We start from the raw sequence: 23,289 nt of genomic DNA on the forward strand, positions 1-23,289 counted from the left end.
CAAGGCATGAACATAACGCCACAGCAAGCATGTGGCATTAGATGATTTCAGCGCCATACTTCCTGAGGAGAAAGTCTTCTTGGCCGCCTGATCAACTTTCTTTGACTCCCTATCAGCCGGAGACTGAGGGAAAGCACCCGAAGCATGTTTAGAACATGAAGCCTGCACAACTAGGCTCTCCGGAGAAGGATGCGTGAACAAAAAATCCGGATCTCCTGGTGCAACTCTGTACCTCCTTGTCACCTGTCTGCAAACCGCCGGAGCTGAAAGAGGTTTCCTCCACACCTCCAACACTGGTTCCAAGATGGCCTCATTGAAAGGCAACAAAGGCTCCGAAGCCGACGTCGGAGAGTGCAACACCTCCGTAAGCAGGTTAGACTTGTACTCCACAGAGGGTAGCTGCAGATCTAACAACTCTGCGGCCTTCTTAATCACCACATGGTAGGGTGCCAATTCCTGTGGAGGAGAAGACCTGGCAGAAGTATGCTCCCACTCTGGGGTGGTATCCAAACCACTTGCTTCCTCTATTCCTTCAAACTCATCCGAAGAAGAGTCGACTTCACCTTCTTCCACTTCTGCTCGATATCTCCCTTCCTCCAATACCCTTTGGGCCTCCCGCCTCGACCGGATCCGGGGAGCCGGCGTCGTCGACGTCGTACGCGGGGTCGGTGGAGCCAGAGGTACCGGTGTCGGAGGCGCCATAGGTGGAGTCGGCGGCACCGGACGCAGCGCCGATGGAGTCGGCCTCGGCGTCGAAGAAGGCTCCGAAGACTGACGGTCCATCCGAGGTCGAATCGGATCCCCTGCCGGCGCCGGAAACTGCCAAGAAGGCGCCATCGGCATAAAGGGCAGAAAGGGGGCCTGAGCGTAATGCTGCGGCACCCCTAGCGTAAACGCCATCGGACCCACGGGACCAGTTGGTGCTCCGGATGGGAAGGCCGCCCTATTAAAAATACCATACATGGCATTCAGAAAACTTGAGGAATCTGTACCTGGAGCCGGGAATTGGGGATAAGGGACCGTCCCTGTATCCCCTTGTGGAGTCACCGGCGTCGGCTCCACAGAATCATCCACCGGAGCCGCAGAGTCATCCGGCACCGGAACAGCCTCCTCCGGTTTTTGCTCATCCAAAGGAACATCAGACTCCACTTGACCCGGAGTCGAAGCCTTAGACGGAGCCGGTGACGGCGTCGGGGGAACGAGCTGGAGCCCGCTTCGGCGAGGGAGACTTCAGAGACTTAGAAGGAGAAGGAGAAGGTGACAAGTACTTGCTCCGACGTCGACGGGGCGAAGCCGACCTCGACTTCCTGGACTTCGAGGACCGACGCCGAGAAGAATGCTTCCTCTTCTTGTGGTGTTTCTTCGACTTCGACGACCTCGAAGTCGATGACTCCCGCCTGGACTTCTCCTTTTTTCTCCCTCTCTTCTCCTCACCGATCTTCTTCATGAAGAGCTTAGTCTTCCTCTCCTTCAGCGCCTTAGGATTCATGCTCCTACAGCACCCGCATTCTTCCATGTCGTGGTCAGAAGAAAGACACCATAAGCAGTCCTGATGCGGATCCGTCATGGAAATCAGGCCTCCGCATTCCCTACAGGGCTTAAAGCCCGACTTCCTCGTCGAAGACATACTGAATTTAACACAGTAACACAGCTAAACTACAAAGTAGCTGGAGAGCACTGGAAAAAAACCGTTGCGCGTCGACGGCGCGGAAAAAAGGGAACTGACGTCATCACGCCGACGTGGGCTTCTTATGGCTCCAATGACGTCGAACGGAGTCGCGTGCGGAGCCGATGCATTGTGACGTCGCCCATGTCGACGTGGAGTGCTGGGAAAGAAAAGTTCCGTGGAATGCTGGCGCAGGGGATATTCACAAGGTGAGGAATCCACTGGCAGATGTATCCATCAGAAAGAGAGTGTGTTTGTATACGTGTAAGCTACTGAGTGTGTGTGAGTAAAACTGATGGTCGAAGGGTATGTGATATCACTTCTGCTACCCCAGGCATTTTGACACATTGACGTTCATGGACGTCGGAGGTAGTTTAATTGTCGATGAATGCTTCAACGTCTTGTGGGGTCTCAATGCTGTGTTTGACGCCAGACCTGTAGATGGCAAACAAGTGGATATGTTTGCCCGACTTCAACACCATGCTTCAAGATGTCATTTGGAAACAGCGCCTGTTGCTCTGTGGGCTTCCTCGTGGATGTCAAATTGATTGCTGGACCTTGTAGTAAAGCCAGATAGTTCATTTTAAAAGCCCCAGGGGGCAATGTCACTTTCAATGTCTATGCAGCAGCACATAACCAGGCCAAAAAAACCACATATAAAGCAGTTATTACATTTGCAGAAATCCTCAGCGTACCTTTACCCAATACTGTGTCACAGTCAAAACCTCTAAGGTGGTCCTAACGGGTAGTTAAGGCACACTGCTGGTGGCGTGAACTCAGCGGCAGGAATATATATATATATATATATATATTCCTGCCGCTGCAGGAATATATATATATATATATATATATATATATATATATATATATATATATATATATATATATATATATATATATATATATTATATATATATATATATATATATATATATATTCCAAAACACAAGTTGCCCATCGGCGAGAAGCACTCGAGCACATTATTCGCATCAAGCTCATCATTGGTACGGATGTAATCACACACGCAAATGTCCATCAAAAGCAGTTCCTCTATGTGCCTGACGCGTTTCGAAGGTAAAACTTCTTTTTCAAAGGCTTGATAGGGAAGGCGTGCTGTTCCGGTTGCTCCCATTTATGCTGAATTGCACGTCCTGGATGGACTGTTCGATTGAAACTGTGCTGTTGCATTTTGGGACTTCAAGTCCGGAAATCTCGGTCTTTAATGTATGCACTTCATGACTGCTTAATTAGAATCAAGCCCTGTATGCGCCTTCGCATGTGGATACTTCCTCAATCCACTTAATGTTGCTCCGCAAACGAGGCTCAATAAATATCCTGCCTCACGGCCCCCTAGATACAGGGGTGGTGCTTTCTCAGCGGCGAGGCTGCCGCTTCTATAGTCCAAAACACAAGTTGCCCATCTGCGAGAAGCACTCGAGCACATTATTCGCATCAAGCTCATCATTGGTACGGATGTAATCACACACGCAAATGTCCATCAAAAGCAGTTCCTCTATGTGCCTGACGCGTTTCGAAGGTAAAACTTCTTTTTCAAAGGCTTGATAGGGAAGGCGTGCTGTTCCGGTTGCTCCCATTTATGCTGAATTGCACGTCCTGGATGGACTGTTCGATTGAAACTGTGCTGTTGCATTTTGGGACTTCAAGTCCGGAAATCTCGGTCTTTAATGTATGCACTTCATGACTGCTTAATTAGATTAAAGCCCTGTATGCGCCTTCGCATGTGGATACTTCCTCAATCCACTTAATGTTGCTCCGCAAACGAGGCTCAATAAATATCCTGCCTCACGGCCCCCTAGATACAGGGGTGGTGCTTTCTCAGCGGCGAGGCTGCCGCTTCTATAGTCCAAAACACAAGTTGCCCATCGGCGAGAAGCACTCGAGCACATTATTCGCATCAAGCTCATCATTGGTACGGATGTAATCACACACGCTTCTCGCCGATGGGCAACTTGTGTTTTGGACTATAGAAGCGGCAGCCTCGCCGCTGAGAAAGCACCACCCCTGTATCTAGGGGGCCGTGAGGCAGGATATTTATTGAGCCTCGTTTGCGGAGCAACATTAAGTGGATTGAGGAAGTATCCACATGCGAAGGCGCATACAGGGCTTTAATCTAATTAAGCAGTCATGAAGTGCATACATTAAAGACCGAGATTTCCGGACTTGAAGTCCCAAAATGCAACAGCACAGTTTCAATCGAACAGTCCATCCAGGACGTGCAATTCAGCATAAATGGGAGCAACCGGAACAGCACGCCTTCCCTATCAAGCCTTTGAAAAAGAAGTTTTACCTTCGAAACGCGTCAGGCACATAGAGGAACTGCTTTTGATGGACATTTGCGTGTGTGATTACATCCGTACCAATGATGAGCTTGATGCGAATAATGTGCTCGAGTGCTTCTCGCCGATGGGCAACTTGTGTTTTGGAATATATATATATATATATATATATATATATATATATATATATATATGATCAAGGCGTAAGCCGAAACGCATTGTTTCCTGCAAATAAATATTTCACGAGCATGCATGGGTGTCCGAGCATTACTGTCGGAGGAGCAGAGAACGGTGTATAATTAATTGGGTTTCCGGTAGCCCCAACTCGGACCGCCCGCGAATCGGCCAGGCGTATCCTGAATTGGTGGAGGTTAATATATATATATATATATTCACTGAAAAAACCATAGGTTTCAGGGGTGTTATAGTTAGCTGGACTTTTCACTTGTACAAAACCATTGAAATTCCCCCGTTATAGTTAGTTCAGCTAACTATAACTCGCGCGCCCGCAATGCACTGCTGATGACGTCACATATTACATCACTCATGACATGGTCAGTGACATCACTCATGACATCACTGATGACATCTCAAATGACATCACTGATGACATCACTGATTACATCATCCAGTGAATGTGTGTTTTTCTGAAAATTAAATATGTTTTATATATGTATATCTCAAGGTCGATGGAAGAATAAATGGGTATATAAGTGTCTAAATGGATGATTTGTTTTTGAAAAATTGATTGTGTAACTGACTGATTAAGTGTATCATAGTGAATACATGGCTTAGTGAGTAATGTTTAAATATGTAAATATCTGTATCAGTCTCTCACTTTGTGTATAAGTGGCTGCATGGGTTGGTGAGTAGCTACATGGGTGTCTATATAGGTTATTAGTTGGTTTTTTGAGTATCAGTCTGAGTGTCTGCATGGTTCGGTGGGGGGTATTACGTAGTGCATAGGTGCATGAATGAGTGATTCACTCTTTGTATGTGTTGAACACAGCATGTGTGCAGGACTGTATGGGTGGATGAGTGTGTGTATGGGTGTGTTAGTGAGTGAATGACTGTCTCTATGTGTCTTTATGAGTAACTACATATGTTTTAAACTAGTATATGTGACTATTGGTGTATATATGTGAGTATATGTGAGAGTGAGAGATTGAAAGAGTTCCTGTATGAATAAGTATGTGTTTCTATAAGTGATTGTTTAAAAGACTAAGTATGTGTAAGTTTCCGTAGAAGTAAGTGTGGTGGTGTGTGTATAACTGTATATGCAAGTAAATGTATGTTTGATTCTTTATTAGCATGAGTGACTATGTGTGTGAGTAACTCTATGGATGAGTGGCATTGTGTAACAGGATGTATAGGTGCATGAGTACATATGATGAGTGAGTACATGTATGAGTGACTGTATAGGACTGTTGGTGAATGAGTGGATGTGTATGTGGATCTTAGAATTACTGAAGAGGTTGTTGTAACTGGTATTGGTATGTCCATTGTTTTGAAAATTTTAGTCTCTATTTTTGAATGTGTGTATCAAAGGTTATATTAGGGTGAGAGGAGGTCTGCCACTCTATCACAAGGATGATGTCATCAGTGATGTCATCAGTGATGTCATTTGAGATGTCATCAGTGATGTCATGAGTGATGTCACTGACCATGTCATGAGTGATGTAATATGTGACGTCATCAGCAGTGCATTGCGGGCGCGCGAGTTATAGTTAGCTGAACTAACTATAACGGGGGAATTTCAATGGTTTTGTACAAGTGAAAAGTCCAGCTAACTATAACACCCCTGAAACCTATGGTTTTTTCAGTGAATTTCTGAGGTTTTTTAAATGCTAATTCCTAACTATAACGTGCCTGAAACCTATGGTTTTTTCTGTGAATTTCAAAGGTTTTTTAAATGCTAATTTCTAACTATGCCTACAGAGATAGGACATGTGAAGAAAGAAGAAAAAATGCACAGAAAGAAACAAAAGAAGTGCAGAAAGAAGCAACAGAAGTCCTCAAATACGAAGATAAGTGCAGGAAGAAGGATAACGTGCAGAAAGAACAAAAAGAAGAGCAGAAAGAAGCCTTGTTGCAAAATCATCCTGTACCCTCAACTTTTTCAGACGGATACTGGTGGTAACTGAGTCTGACTAGCCAGTCCTAGAGCCAGTGCTATGTTAAAAGACACTTAGAATACAGTGAAAACACCTACATACACTAGGGAACATTATGCGTTGGGGTCCCCCTGTGATTAGCATGACCTCCTCTGTAAGCCCCTAGTACATAATAGGGCATGGGGATTAAAACTACCTCTTAAAACAGGCCACAGGGCGTTTTTGCACACGTTAACTCAGGCCCCGTCCCCTCCCTTCACCACTGTGTAAACACGCCCTGTGTCCATTTTTAGTTGGGAGATTAAGTTCATTTGAATCCTGAGGGTCCCTAGGGTCCAACTAGCCCACTAGGTACCTCCAGTAAATGCCACAGAGCTGTGTTGCAGAGAGGTGTAAAAAGTGGCACGGCCTGGACCACCTCCTTGCAATGCAGCTCAGTGGCGCTTACTGGAAGCACTTGGTGGGCTAGTTAGCCCCCAGGGGCCCTCAGTATTGAAGGGAAATTATATCCCCAATTTAAAACGTGCCATAGTGCGTGTTTGCACACGTCACCTCAGGCCCCGTCCCCTCCCTTCACCACTGTGTAAACGCGCCCTGTGGCTGTTCTAAGTTGAGAGATTAAGTCCCCTTGAATCCTAAGGGTCCCTAGGGTCAAACTAGACCACTAGGTACCTCCAGTAAGCGCCACAGAGCTGCGTTGCAGAGAGGTGTAAAAAGGGGCTTGGCCTCAGAACACCTGTCTGCAGCGCAGCTCCCTGGCGCATACTGGAGATGCCTGTTGGGGGCGCGTTTGCAGAGTGCTGCACGGAGGGGGCATGGCCTCCGGCACGATGCCAGTCTTTTATTTATTTTAATTTTTTAAGAAGGGGGGCTGTGTGGTTCCCCTTCTTATTCTAATTTATTGGCCCTGATGACCCCATCCCCCAGGGCCTGTCTCCTAATTATATTTTTTTGACCCCAATCCCCAGGGCCGGCCACTGTTTTTTATTATTTTAAAAAAATATTTATTTATAGACACACCTAGGACATGCTGGACAAACCGTACGTACCTATCACCATGACGATTTGCGGGATATTCATTAAAAGGCGACTATGCATGCAATGAATCCACGTGGAATGTATTTACACTACTAGTGAAGCTCTGACATGTCTGATGCCCTACCGTGCCTAATCCCGGTAGACACCCTTGTCGTTTATTTATACAAACATGGGTAGCTATTGACGGGCACATTTAATACACATGCACACCAAGCCATTCAAAGGGGATTCGACAAAAATTTGACCAAAACTATGCAAGAAACCCCCCTCACGGTTAATAAAACACACATCCACTGCCGGATGTGTAATACTTTTTATTTTACTCTCTGGAAAGGGGACGAACATCACTTGAGAGTCACAGCGCGCTCCTGACAGAGCCCAATGCTGTGTTACACCCACCATTGCCTGCCGAGTGCCACACACCTCTGTGTTGTATTCCACTAGCTAGTGCATATGCTATGACACTCTCTAGCCCATGTGCACTGTAACACCACCCCGTGAATATGTCATGCCACACTTGTCTTCGCACGGGTTATATTGCCCCATCTAACGTGCCTTCCTCGATGCCTATGTTATAACGCACAGTGCTATGCCATACATATTACAATCTGCGATCCATATCTGTGTCACAGTGCATATGCAACATTACACTCCCCAGCACATATTTTATATTACAACTTTAGAGACTAGTTAGGTTACACAACACTGCCCTGTGCATATTACACTCCAAGGCGCATATCGCATAGCACGCGCTAGTGCCTGTGCTATCTCGCGCTCTCCAATGAATCTGTCATTGCGCACAATGTATTGCATATTATATTTCACGCCCGGTTCGTCTTATATCACACTTTTTGGTGCATAGTTTATACCATACACTATATCTAGTTTTCATTTTCAATCGTGCTCTCAGGACTATGTTCTATATAACACTGTGCTCACCTACCCTTTTCACGGGCATTACATTTTGCGATAGGGGGTGGAGGGTCAATAGGGGGTGGAGGGTCAGGGGGTGTTTCTGCCAAGTGAGCCCGGAGTCACAGTCACAAACGTCCTCTTCTTCCTGAATAAAAGTGAGATTATGCTGCATACTTGTTCATATTTTAAGTAGTTCGCACAGACTCAATGTTTTAAAAACAATAAAGTTCCTAATACCCGCCTTCTCTGAACAGTTAGCTTGCTGCCCCATCCCCCTCCTCCCTATCCTCTGTTGTGTGAATCCATGGAATAGCCTCCTCCCTCCTGCCATGCATGGTCTGATGTGCTGCCACTGCCCTCAATTTAGTATGATGTACCAGTCCACTCCTCCTGCCCTCCATTGCCCAATTCTATGCCCCATCATTGACCTCCTGCTTAAACTCTGTGCTTAGCTTGCTGCCCCTATTCTCCTTCCCCCTGCCCTCCGATGTCTTTGTGCATGCCCCTGCTCCATCCTTTTTGCCCACCATGTCCCATGGACCTGCCACTCCTATCTACTCTGAGTGTTCTGTTGAGCTGCCACTCCCCTCCCACCTGCCTAGCATTGTCAGATGACTGTAACCTGTCCCTGCCACCTCCACCCTGCCTGTCCACATGCCATGCCCCTATCCTCTTCCTCCTGTCCTACATGGTCCATTGTACTGTCACACCCTTCTGCCCTCCCTGGTCTGTTGTGCTGCAACTGCTCCTCCTGCCTGCCCCGTGTGGTCTGTTGTGAGGTCCCTTCCCCTGAACTTTTTTGTCTGTGCACAGGTCCTGACCCTCCCTTCTATCCTCCATCGTCCTTTGTGCATGCCCCTGCACCCTCCTTCTTGCCCATCATAGCCATTGGTCTTCTGTGCTGCCATGGCCCCTCCCACCTTCCCTGTGTGGTCAGTTAGCTGCCCCTGACCCCCTCCCACCTTCCCCCCATGGTCTGTGTGTATGCCATCACAGTCTCACTGTTGCTCTTCATGGTGTGTCTTGCTTCTAGTGCCCATCCTACCTGACCTCCATGGCTATCTTGATGCTCCTGCCCTGCCCCCTTGCCCCCAGCCCTCTGTTTACATGTGAAGACCCCTACTCCCTCCCTCCTGGCTTGTCTGTTCCATTGTAATGCCCCTGATCCGTCCCTACTGCCCTTTATGGTCTGTAATGCTGCAGCTTTCTCTCCTGTCTGTCCATTATGGTCAGCTAGCTACCATTGCCTCTTGCCCCTCTGTTCTCTGTTGTCCATGTGCATGGTCCTGTCCCCTCCCTCTTGCTTTCTATGGATTGTTGTGCTGCACTCCCGTCCTGCATGCCCTGTGTGGTGTATTGTGCTGCTGCAAACCCTGATGCCTGCCCTGCAGGGTCAGTTTGGTGCACCTCTCCATGTCCCTCTTGTCCTCTGTTATCCAAGTCCATGTCCCTATCCCATTTCCTTCCATGATCCAATGTACCATACTTGCGAACATTTTGAACTTGGTAAGAGGGAGATTTTGAAAAAAAACTGGGGTATTGATTTTCCCCTTTGAGTTACATTGAAAAAGAGGATATTGTAGACAGGAGACAGATCAAATAAAGCCCATTTGAGCTTAAAAACATTGGACGTTTCCTGGCTGAATCGGGTCTGTTGGCATGTATGGTTGTACTACCATTGCCTCTTCCTTCTGCCCACAATGGTCTATTACATTGCCACAGCCTTGAAGGAGGGTAGATTTTGTATCACAGGGGGCCCCTGGCCCGTTCTGTCCACACCTGAAGTATGAGACCCTTGTCCTTGCCCTGCCAGCCGCATTTGTAGGCCGTATTAAATTGACCAGCGGGTCCTGTGTTGCTATATAATTATCCTGAGACATCCTTACCACTCAGCCAGCATAAAACCCCTGTGTAGGCCCTTCTGTTCAATATGTAGGCCTCTTTGTTAAATTGACCATAGCTCTGCAATTTTAGTGTATAGCAGTCTGAAGGCAGGTCTGCGAGGCCTTCTGCTCCAAACTAGTAGCCCCCACCCTACCCGAGTGCTCCGTGCTCGGTATCAAAGTTCAACATCCCACTGAAGCTGTCGACATACAGTAGGCTGCATCCTGGACTGGTACTTGCTTCCTGGGCAGGTTTCCCGCTTTTAAGGAAGTGGCAACCGCAGAGCGTCAAGTTAGGAGAACTGAGGAGATTTTGTACATGAATATATTGAATTCCCGTACAATACCCATTATTTTCTGCTTGCTCTATGGAACTTACGATAAGCGATTGGCCTGAGAGACTGACCTTTTCACCCAGTCCATTGTCAGCATTAAGTGGGTAAATGACGAAATGTCTGGTAAAATCTGCAGACGAAGCTTTTGGGTAGCATACGTAGGTAGATGTAGCGTGCAAAGGAGCCCACAAAATGATATAAAAAGGGAGCACCCACAGATATTGACGGACTACCTCGCCGTCTGTATGTAGGTTAACAGGCTGTGCAGGTTTTCCCCAAGAGCTGGGAGCTCTTGTCTTCCTTTGCTTCAAATGTCTTGCTCTGCTTTGCTTGAAGTATCTTATTCTATTTTACCTATATGAAATGTCATGTTATGTTTAACCATTGTTCTCTTTACTTTTGCATTTAAAAGATTTTGTATTGTAATTGCAGGAATGCTTGCTCTAAGAGTAAACGTGAGTGTTCCTAGGTAACATTTTCCTTGGTGTAACTTGTTTCTCATGATGCATTTATAGATGTGTTTTCTCTCTCTCTCTGTCAGTACATTAATTGAGATACAGAGAATATCATGACAGCTGTATGATTATCTGGATTCTGTATTTTGTACTTTATGTCTCTATTCTGCGGTTTCTTTGAAGTTGTATCTTCTCATTAAACTGCCATTGTATTCTGCCACCAATTCCATGTCTCATATGTCTGTTTTCTTCATTTTTGGAGCAAGCGTTCCTAGGCACCCCGGCTCAAATTAAGGTGCCCCTTTTGTCCCTGACTCACTCTCCTGCTCAGTTCTGTGGTGGCTCCCGGGGCTCTGGGGACCGCCTCTAGCTTCCTTGACCCGTAATAGATCTTCCCTCCAACAGCCTCTCTTGCAAGTCCTGTATTGTTGGTTTGTTGCCCCTGCCCCCCTTTCCACTGCCCTCCATAGTCTGTTGTGCTTCCACGGCCCTTCCTGCCTGCTCAGTGTGGTTAAATTGTTGCCTTTGCACTCTCCTACCTGCCTTCAATTTTCAGAGTCCGTGCCCCTGGCCTTTGCCTCTCAACAGTATCCCAATGAACAACTAGATTGCTAACATTCTATATTTATTACAAAAGTGTGGAACGCCTGACATCATCTTGATGTAATCAAAACTGTAATACCTAGAGCATTTCCTTTAGAAATTACATATATGAGAGGGTCTTATTGGCATCAAAATTATGGTTAGTGCTCTAAAAGACTAAAATAAGGACATTTTGTCTGAGTTTTCAAATAGCGACAAAGCACTTTTAAATTATTTGTTATCTTTATGTTTTTTTATCCTGTTGACCACTTGATTAAATGTTGCACTTAGGGGAGAGGATGTGGTGTTACTTCCAGAACTGCAGACTTTGCAACTGGGGAACCAGGTTGAAGTTTCTGCTTCAGCTCGACATTCTGTGATTCTGGTCAAATCACTTAGTCTCCCCATGTCTACAACCAAAATGAATATGTGCTTGTGTGATGTAACCAATGCTCATGTAAAACACTCCAATACCTGACAAGTCTGCACTATATAACACTGCAAAAACACTAAATAATAAGTGTTTTGCACACTTCTGTCATTGGGCTATATTTGGGCTACATCTGGGTGATTTTGGGCTACATTTGGGCTCTTTTGTCTCCGGTGGCCATCTTGGGAGATTTATTTGTTATGAAGTTTCCTAATTTCCTCATGTACTGCAGTCTCCTCAGTAGGAAATGCTTTCAGTTTTTTACGTTGATTCCATCATGAAGGTATTCAGATATGTCACACATTTGCCATAAATTCTGAATGTTAGCACTCTAGTTGCTCATTAGATCACTGTAGTAAAACTACTGTTCACCATGGAAGTCTGCTCCTGGTATTAAAAGTGCATATTTCAGTCTGCATGTCAGAATTTTTTAATGAAATAGAAGAGGATTTGAGAAGTCACTCAAAATGTGCCCTCATTTTCTTTCTTCAGCATTAATGATAATTTCTATGGCAAAATGAACCCCCTCATTGTGTTCCTTTTTAAATTAAATGTTTTAAGTGTTACCAGTTTATTCCAATCAAGATGGCTTCAGGTGTGCCATACTTTTGTCATAATGAAGACAGTAAGCGCTCTAGTTGTTTTTAAGAACATTCTGGGACATTCTGTCATTGGGCTATACTTGGGCTACATCTGGGTGATATTTGGGCTACATTTGGGCTCTTTTGTCTCTGGTGGCCATCTTGGGAGACTTATTTGTAATGAAGTTTCCTAATTTCCTCATTTACTGCAGTCTCCTCAGTAGGAAATACTTTCAGTTTTTTACTTTGATTCCATCAAGAAGGCATTCAGATGTGTCACACATTTGCCATAAATTCAGAATGTTAGCACTCTTTTTGCTCATTAGATCACTGTAGTAAAGCTACTGCTCACCAGGGAAAACTGCTGCTGGTATTGAAAGTTCATGTTTCAGTCTGCATGTCAGAATTTTTTAATGAAATAGAAGAGGATTTGAGAAGTCACTCAAAATGTGCCCTAATTTTTCTTTCTGCAGCACTAATCATACTTTTTATGGAAAAATGAACCCCCTCATTTTGTTCCTTTTGAAATTAAATGTTTTAAGAGTTACCACTTTATTCCAAGCAAGATGGCTTCAGGTGTGCCATACGTTTATCATAGGTAGGACTGTTAGCGCTCTAGTAGTTCTTTGGAACACTCTGGGAAGCTGCAGTAGAACACAAAGGAATCAACTGACAGTCTCTGCCCTTGTTGGATGTACATGTTTTACTGAGAATGTCAGACTTCATTCTCACATGACTGAGAAAGATAATGTGAATTTACAGAAAATAAGCTCTCAGTTTAGCTTATAGATCACCTTCCAAACCTCTGTGGTAAAAGCATGAGAAAATATTTTTCTCTCAATCATGATATCCCAGCAGAAGGCTTTTTCACATGGTGAAATCACCTTAGAACATACCACAATTCCTAAAATGAGTATGGTACCATCAACAAATGATTTATAATGTAACTAAAGTCTTAAAACCTTCTATTAACTGCAATGCTTTTTAATGAGGTGCTATCATGTATATTGGTCCCAAGATGGCTGCCAACACTTCTTGGATGAAGTGCTGACAGCCAATCAGATCTCAGGATGAGATGTGTGGTTAGGCTCCGCCCACATATATATATGCTTTTAAATGCTATTTTCTCAGGAAATACTGAACAGATTTACACCAGACCTGCAAAAGGCACTTCCTTGACCTGAGGACTACCTCTCTGCCAAATTTCAAGTAAATCTGTTCAGCCGTTCGGGCTGTAGCCCTGTCTAAAGGTCCTATGGAAAAATGCATGGGAAAAACGCGTTTTGGGACCCCCCTTTTATCTCAGCCCCCGCTTGACGAATCCCCCCGAGACTTTCAGGGTAGGAGCGGAGCGTAGCGCCCCACCTATTTTGAAAAATTCGCGAGGATTCGTCGACCGGCGCCAAAGTTATTCAAAATAGAATGTTGCGGATTTCCTATGGAAAAGGGGTCCTAACTATAACTACCTACTGGCGACCGCCAGTAGGATATATATATATATATATATATATATATATATATATATATATATATATATATATATATATATATATATATATATATATATATATATATATATATATATATATATATATATATATATATATATATATATATATATATATATATATATATATATATATATATATATATATATATATATATATATATATATATATATATATATATATATATATATATATATATATATATATATATATATATATATATATATATATATATATATATTACCTACTGGCGGTCGCCAGTAGGTAGTTATAGTTAGGACCACGTTTCCATAGGAAAACCTCAACATTCTATTTTGAATAACTTTGGCGCCGGTCGACGAATCCTCGCGAATTTCTCAAAATAGGTGGGGCGCTACGCTCCGCTCCTACCCTGAAAGTCTCGGGGGGATTCGTCAAGCGGGGGCTGAGATAAAAGGGGGGTCCCAAAACGCGTTTTTCCCATGCATTTTTCCATAGGACCTTTAGAACGAGCTACAGCCCGAACGGCTGAACAGAATTACTAGAAATTTGGCAGAGAGGTAGTCCCTAGGTCAAGGAAGTGCCTTTTGTAGGTTTGGTGTAAATCTGTTCAGTAGATTCTGAGAAAATAGCCTTTAAATCAATATATATATCTGAGCCCGCTTACGGTACGCTTACCGTACGCTTACCGTACGCTTACCGTAAGCTTACGGTGGCGTGCGCGAGCGCGATTCTGATTGGCTCTTAGATCTTAGTAAACATTCGAATCGGCCGAAACCAGGAAGCGGCGTCCGCCATTTTGTCTCTCGCACTGAGTGTTGTTTATCAAACATGATGGCCAAAAACATGTTACGGGGCTGTTTTGACAACTCCCTCCCACATAGTCATGTTGAGGGAGTCCCCAAACATCCCCCAAGAGCAAAAACGGTTTTATTTTTTTTTCGGCAATTTCGCGGGGTACGCTTACCGTACGCTTACCGTAAGCTTACCGTACGCTTACGGTAAAAAAATAAAAATAAAAAAAACACTATCCACACTTACCCCACCCCCTGTGCTTTTGGTGGCCGCAGGCCACCAAATGTGCAGGGCTTATTAATAGAGAAAAAAAACGTAATTTTGGCAACATGAAATTATAAAATCGAAATAAAAAAAACACTATCCACATTGACCTCACCCCCTGTGCTTTTGGTGGCCGAAGGCCACCAAATGTACAGGGCTTATTAAAGTTGATAAAAACCGTGCACGGAACGAACTGCGTTAAGTGGGCGCGCACGCCACAAATGGCGTAAAGTAACTTAGCATTTAAAAAAACGTACAAATTCACTGAAAAAACCATAGGTTTCACACACGTTATAGTTAGGAAATAGCATTTAAAAAACCTTGCTAATTCACTGAAAAAACCATAGGTTTCACACATCTTATAGTTAGCTGGACATTTTACTGATAAAAAACCAATGAAATTCCCCCGTTATAGTTACTGTAGGCAACTATAACTCACGCGACCGTAATCCTCTGCTGATGACATATGTGTCTTTATGAAAAAAAAATATTTGTAATATATGTATAGCTAAAATTTAATGGAAGAAGATATGGGCAAATAAGTGTCTAAATACAGTATTAGCATCAGCAGAGGATTGCGGTCGCGTGAGTTATAGTTGCCTACAGTAACTATAACGGGGGAATTTCATTGGTTTTTTATCAGTAAAATGTCCAGCTAACTATAAGATGTGTGAAACCTATGGTTTTTTCAGTGAATTAGCAAGGTTTTTTAAATGCTATTTCCTAACTATAACGTGTGTGAAACCTATGGTTTTTTCAGTGAATATATATATATATATATACACACACACACATATATATATATGCACACACACACACACATATATACACACACACACACACACATATATGCACACACATACACACATTTATACACACACACACACAAACCTTGTAAATCCAAGTCGTCTGACCATCCTCCCCTCCGATTCAACCTCATCTCACCCCAAAGTATGATGCAGTGCAAATATAACAATCCTCATCTGCCCTAGAAAGTAGTGTTTACATCCGTCTTTGAGTCTTCCCCCTTCTGTGAAGTTATCCAGCAACTCTCCCTTGTTTTCAGGTCATCCTGCACTTTTTTGTCCCTCCTAGTCATTTCTATTTGTTTGCTCTAGGAATATTACCTACTGGCGGTCGCCAGTAGGTAGTTATAGTTAGGACCCTGTTTCCATAGGAAATCCGCAACATTCTATTTTGAATAACTTTGGCGCCGGTCGACGAATCCTCGCGAATTTCTCAAAATAGGTGGGGCGCTACGCTCCGCTCCTACCCTGAAAGTCTCGGGGGGATTCGTCAAGCGGGGGCTGAGATAAAAGGGGGGTCCCAAAACGCGTTTTTCCCATGCATTTTTCCATAGGACCTTTAGACAGGGCTACAGCCCGAACGGCTGAACAGAATTACTAGAAATTTGGCAGAGAGGTAGTCCTCAGGTCAAGGAAGTGCCTTTTGTAGGTTTGGTGTAAATCTGTTCAGTAGATTCAGAGAAAATAGCCTTTAAATCAATATATATATCTGAGCCAGCTTACGGTACGCTTACCGTAAGCTTACCGTACGCGTACGGTGGCGTGCGCGAGCGCGATTCTGATTGGCTGTTAGATCTTAGTAAACATTCGAATCGGCCGAAACCAGGAAGCGGCGGCCACCATTTTCTCTCTCGCACTCTGAGGGGGGGGCTGTAAACAAAGGCAAAAAACATATAAAGGGGCTGTTTAGACAGCGCCCGTGCACATAGCCATGTTAGTTGAGTCCTCAAAGATCCCCCAAGGCCAAAAACGGTAAATTTTTATTTTTTGAAAATTTCGCCGATTACGCTTACCGTACGCGTACGGTGCGCTTACGCTAAAAATTTTAATAAAAAAAAAAAAACACTCTGTGCATGGCATATTATTGTCATCACTTACAAATTAAATTTAACAGATTACCTATCACAAGGAAGCGCATAATATGTCCTCCATGTGCGCACGGTGCGTAACGTGGGCACGCGGTGCGCGTAGCGCACTGCGTGCCCACCTTGTGTGTACGGCACTAACTGCGTAAAGTGGGCGCGCGGTGCGCGAAGCGCACCGCGTGCTTACTGCGCGCGCACGGTGCGCGAAGCGCACCGTGCGCGCACGGAACGAACTGCGTTAAGTGGGCGTGCACGCCACGAATGGCGTAAAGTAACTTAGCATTTAAAAAACCGTACAAATTCACTGAAAAAACCATAGGTTTCACACACGTTATAGTTAGGAATTAGCATTTAAAAAACCTTGCTAATTCAATGAAAAAACCATAGGTTTCACACATGTTATAGTTAGCTGGAAATTTTACTGATAAAAAACCAATGAAATTCCCCCGTTATAGTTACTGTAGGCAACTATAACTCACGCGACCGTAATCCTCTGGTGATGACATATGTGTCTTTATGAAAAAAAAAAATTTGTCAAATATGTATAGCTAAAATTTTATGGAAGAAGACATGGGCAAATAAGTGTCTAAATACAGTATTAGCATCAGCAGAGGATTACGGTCGCGTGAGTTATAGTTGCCTACAGTAACTATAACGGGGGAATTTCATTGGTTTTTTTATCAGTAAAATTTCCAGCTAACTATAACATGTGTGAAACCTATGGTTTTTTCATTGAATATATATATAGATACACACACATATATATATATATATATTCACTGAAAAAACCATGGGTTTCACTCACGTTATAGTTAGCTGGACATTTTACTGATAAAAAACCAATGAAATTCCCCCGTTATAGTTACTGTAGGCAACTATAACTCACGCGACCGTAATCCTCTGCTGATGACATATGTGTCTTTATGAAAAAAAAATATTTGTAATATATGTATAGCTAAAATTTAATGGAAGAAGACATGGGCAAATAAGTGTCTAAATACAGTATTAGCATCAGCAGAGGATTACGGTCGCGTGAGTTATAGTTGCCTACAGTAACTATAACGGGGGAATTTCATTGGTTTTTTATCAGTAAAATGTCCAGCTAACTATAACGTGAGTGAAACCCATGGTTTTTTCAGTGAATTTGCAAGGTTTTTTAAATGCTAAGTTACTTTACGCCATTCGTGGCGTTGCGCGCCCAGTTAACGCAGTTCGTTCCGTGCGCGCACGGTGCGCTTCGCGCACCGTGCGCGCACAGTGAGCACGCGGTGCGCTTCGCGCACCGCGCGCCCACTTTACGCAGTTAGTGCCGTGCACGCACGGTGGTCACGCGGTGCGCTGCGCGCACCGCGTGCCCACATTATGCGGGATGGGCCATGTACGCTCGATGCGCTTCGCGCACCGTGCGCACATGGGGGACATATTATGCGCATCTTTTTGAAATGTATTCTTTGTTAATTTTATATCTGTAATAAGCCATGAACAAATGGTGACCTTCGGGCACCAATTGCACACGGGGTGGGGAAAATGTGGAATATTTTTTTTTTTTTTAATTTTTATCGTACGCGTACGGTAAGCGTAATCGGCGAATTACCGAAAAAAAAAATACTTTTTTTTTTTGGGCTTGTGGGTTGTTTGGGGACCCCTATATCAATGCTGCGTGGTTAGGATGTGACGAAACTGCCTCTTTAGCCATTTTTTGGCTTCGTTTTTGCTGCCCAACTCAGAGAGCGAGAGAGAAAATGGCGGCCGTCGCTTCCTGGTTTCGACTGATTCGAATGTTTACTAAGATCTAAGAGCCAATCAAAATCGCGCTCGCGCACGCCACCGTACGCGTACGGTAAGCGCACCGTAAGCTGGCTCAGATATATATATTGATTTAAAGGCTATTTTCTCAGAATCTACTGAACAGATTTACACCAAACCTACAAAAGGCACTTCCTTGACCTGAGGACTACCTCTCTGCCAAATTTCAAGTAATTCTGTTCAGCCGTTCGGGCTGTAGCTGTGTCTAAAGGTCCTATGGAAAAATGCATGGGAAAAGCGCGTTTTGGGACCCCCCTTTTATCTCAGCCCCCGCTTGACGAATCCCCCCGAGACTTTCAGGGTAGGAGCGGAGCGTAGCGCCCCACCTATTTTGAAAAATTCGCGAGGATTCGTCGACCGGCGCCAAAGTTATTCAAAATAGAATGTTGCGGATTTCCTATGGAAACGTGGTCCTAACTATAACTACCTACTGGCGACCGCCAGTAGGTAATATATATATATATGCACACACACACACACACACACATATATATACACATATACACACACACATATATACACATATACACACACACATACACACATATATATACACACACACATATATAATATATATCTCATCCTTTCAATCTGCATGAAAGTGGTGCGCAGCCCGAATGCCAGGGGTGCTCGCAGAACACCTGCACATATTAAACTTACACCACTCTTCGGTCATGTATGATGAATGCAAAGGCAATCCGCGTAGCTTTAAATCATAGTTTATTTACGTAGATGATACACACTAGGGTCAGATGTGTTTCGGCTGACTTAGCCTTTCTCACGACACCTGCACACATGAGGCATTCCAATTATATTCCCACTTGTACAAAACCATTGTAATTCAGCAGTTATAGCTACATAAGCTATATATAACTTACGCCCCCGCAATGCACTGCTTATGACATCACATATGACATCACTAATGACATCTCAAATGACATCACTGATGACATCATCCAGTAAGCGTAAGTGAGATACTATTTTTTAATATATGCAATCGGATTGGCTGTGAGACTGTCTGAATCTGTGTGTGACTGGTGTCTGAGTGTCTGTATGGGTGTGTGAGTGGAGATTAGGGTGAATAAGTGAGTGTGTGAGTAGCTGTGTGGGTGAGTGAGTGGTTGTGTGACCAGCTGTATTGGTGTGTGAGTGGGTGGATGAGTGAGTGGCTCTATGGGTTAATGAGTTGCTCTATTGGTGGGTTAGTGGGTGGGGTGTGTGACAGTGGCTGTAGGAGTGACTGAGAAGCTGTGTGAGTGGCTCTATGGGTGAGTGACTGGGTGTGTAAGTGGGTGTATGGGTGAATAAGTGGCTGTTTGAGTGGATGTCTAGGTGAGTGAGTGGGCGTATGAGTACTTGTATGGATATGTGAGTGGGTTTGTAAATGATTGTGTGGATGAGTGAATGGGTGTCCGAGTGGCTGTATGGGCGAGTGAGTAGTACTGTTTTTAGCTACATGGGTGAGTGAGTGGGTGAGTGAGTGATTGAATGGGTGTGTGAGTGGTTGTATGGATCTTTAAGTGGGCATGTGAACGGTTGTATGAGTGGTTATATGGGTGTGCAAGTGGGTGTGTGGATGTGTTAGTGGTTCTGTGGATGATGTCATCAGTGATGTCATTTGAGATGTCATCAGTGATGTCACTAACCGTGTCATGAGTGATGTAATATGTGGTCATACGCAGAACATTGCAGGGGCGTAAATTCTAGTTAGCTCAGCTAACTATAACTGCTGAATTTCTATGGTTCTGTACGAGTGAAATCTGAACCTAACTATAACCTCCCTGTAACCTCTGTTTTTTTCAATGAATTTGGATTTTTTTTAAATCTATTTCCTAACTATAACCTCCCAGTAACTTTTGTTTTTCTGGTGAATATTGAGGGGTTTTTAAATTTTAGCCAGCTTTGGGTTTTCTTTCAAAATGACGCCCTGTGTTTCAGCTATCTCTTTGTTTGCAAGGTTTAATATGTTGGTTGTTAATTTCTTAAAAATTGTTCCCTAGATTTTTTTTTGTTGCAGTTTTATATAGCGTGAACGTGACCCAAAGGTATCATGAGAACCAGTTGTATTACAGACGGATACATTCATTTTTAGCCAAGGGGAGATTAAGTCATTTGCCCAGAATCACAGGATGTTTGAGCCTCCAACCAGATCAAAGTAGGCTATACTAGCCGTTAAGCCACATCCTCTCCCCTAGCAGTATTTGATGAAATAAAAAGGAATTTTAGAGGTAAAATATATTGACTATTGGTAAACAAATACAATATAGTATGCTATCTGTGCAAACCCTGAATTACAAAGTTTCTAAGAGATTTGTTATTTTTTAAGGCTTTAGTGACTACAACAGCTGGCTGTACAGGTAAATACTTACTTTAATAAGGAATCCAAATATTAACTAATCAGTGTGATGACAGTTAAAGATTTTTTGGTTTGTGTGCTACTATGTTTGTAATTGTATTTTGTATACTGTGGATGTGCTTTTTTGTCACGTGTTATGATTCTTTTTTCTTGTAATCCTTTTTATGTCAGTGATACAAGGTTTAATATTGACTAAAGAGATGGGTTGTTCTTCTTTTGTTATTGAACTTTTGCTCAACATAGCTAATTGAGGATAAGCTAATGCTGCACAGGCCTTTTAGTTTTTGCATTTTCTTAACTATTGGGTTTTTTAGGCTTTCATTATTGTTTAATAGAGGACATGTGCAATGGAGAAATGTAAAAAAAAGCATATGGGATGATAATATTGAAGAAAGTGACAGAAATGAGAGAAAGGAAAATAAGCGTGACAGAAAATGTAAGCAGACAAGGAGAGACTGAGTGACTAAAGATGGCGAGAGATCGAAGATGGTAAATGTTACCTACCTGTAACAATTTGTTTGCAGCTTGTAATGCTGTAGATTCACATGCTCACACACTCCAGCCATCCAGTGTTGGGTGCGGACATTGCAAGTCGGTTTTCTTCATAGAAGACGTTTTGGGTTTAAGGTGACCGACCAGTGGTCTCTGCCCGAAACCCACATTGTAAAAGGACAAAGACTCCACCTAAGACTTTTCCACCACCCACACCTTAAAGAGGTGAAAGAAGGAATGTGAGTGCTGCGCAGCAAGACAGTGTGTTTGGTGGATTGTAATTAGGATGATATAAATATTTATAGAGTGAAAAAACATTGAGATAAGAACTCATATCTAAGGAGGTTGGTGGGGGCTTCAGAATCTACAAGCACTACAAGGTGCAAACCGATTGTTACAATTAAGTGACTTTTTCATTTACACCATGTATTGCTGTAGATCGCATGCTAACAACACACATATATGAGGTTGTCCCCATAAAACCTGTGTACCTTTCCAGCGTGCCAATAGAAACAAGTATTTGCGAGTGTTTAAGCTACTGTCATTGTAAGTGACAATGCTTTTTTTATATGTTTTTAAAAGCAACATACATATAAAAGGCATTGTCATTTTTAATACCTAGAGCTCAATCTCTCGCAAATGCGAGAGCACTTTAATGGTAGCTGCACCCCTTTTTTTAAACACTGCTCGCATATTCAGGTTACAGTGAGCAGCATCTAAATAAAGGGGTGCAGCCAACATTTATTTATTTGAAGATTTTACATAGCGTAAACAAGACTCTTACGAGTATCAGAGCGCTTTACATGTCATATGTTGGACAAGTATAAGCATAGAAAGAAGTACAATTGTAGGTGATTCAGACATAGGGTGCTCCATAATTCAAACTAGTAATTAAATACAGTGCTCACTAATATCTACTAGTGATTAACGTCCAGTCGTAGGTAAATAATTCACATGAATTTCGCCATGAGAATTGCTTTCACTTCTTTTTTGAAGGAAGCAGTGGAAGGGTTCAGTCTTGTTTCTCTAGGCAAAGCATTCCAGGTCCTGGGAGCCTTTCCAGAGGAGGACCGGTTGTTTGTTTTTTTCTTGGCAAAACGTTGTGGTTTCAGAAGAAGATTCTTGGAACTTCTGGAGGCTCTATTCCCAGCTGAGAGTACCAATTTCTGAGCTAGATAGCTCTGGGAATTGTAGTGTAGTGCCTTGTGCGTCATACAAGCAATCTTCAGCTGTATTCTAGCTTCAAACGGTAGCCAGTTGAGTGCTCTAAGGTCAGGAGAAATGTGCGATGTTCTTTTTGAACCTGTGACGAGTCTCGCAGCGGAGTTGATCGCTGCTTTTAGAGGAGCCGTCGTTGCCCTGGGGAGGCCGACTAGGGCTACCGCCCCATATTCCACTCTTGGGATTATTAGGGCTTGAACTGCTTGTCTGAAGTCATTAGCTGGTACGAAGGGTTTCAGTCTTCGCAGGGTGTTCATGTGGAAAATTGCTCCTTTTATGGAGGCGCTGATATGCTTCCGCATGTTTAGGTTTCTGTCCAGTGTCACACCTAATGATTTAGTTGATTCCACAATGAGAGGTTGCCCTTTGAGTGCAGTTAGGTGCTTCATCCATTCAAGGATGGTGGATGATTTGTTGGGGGGGGGGGGCAATTAGGAGGAACTCCGTTTTGAGGGAACATTTAAGTAAAAGTGCATATGGCACTTTCACCAAAGGTAAAAAAAATAAATTGATTTCAAAACCTTTTATAGTGCGGCTGCGCTGGTAATTAAATAAGCACAGTCACTAAAGCGAAAGCGGCCTGCGCCATATCTTAAATAAGCGCAGCTGCTAAGTTAAAGTGGACCACACTGCAATTCGAATAAATACATTATTATTAAACTGAAAGATGGGGGGTGCTGC

At 43.5% G+C, this 23,289-nt stretch overlaps 1 protein-coding gene across 1 annotated transcript in view; it reads right to left on the minus strand.

Annotated features, from left to right (window-relative positions):
• BBS4 (Bardet-Biedl syndrome 4) overlaps positions 1 to 23,289 on the minus strand; it is a 532,628-nt gene that overhangs the window by 129,629 nt on the left and 379,710 nt on the right. The gene's annotated exons all lie outside the window — the stretch shown is intronic.

Source organism: Triturus cristatus, chromosome 3_1, assembly GCF_964204655.1.
Source record: "Triturus cristatus chromosome 3_1, aTriCri1.1, whole genome shotgun sequence".
Taxonomy (NCBI): Eukaryota; Metazoa; Chordata; class Amphibia; order Caudata; family Salamandridae; genus Triturus; species Triturus cristatus.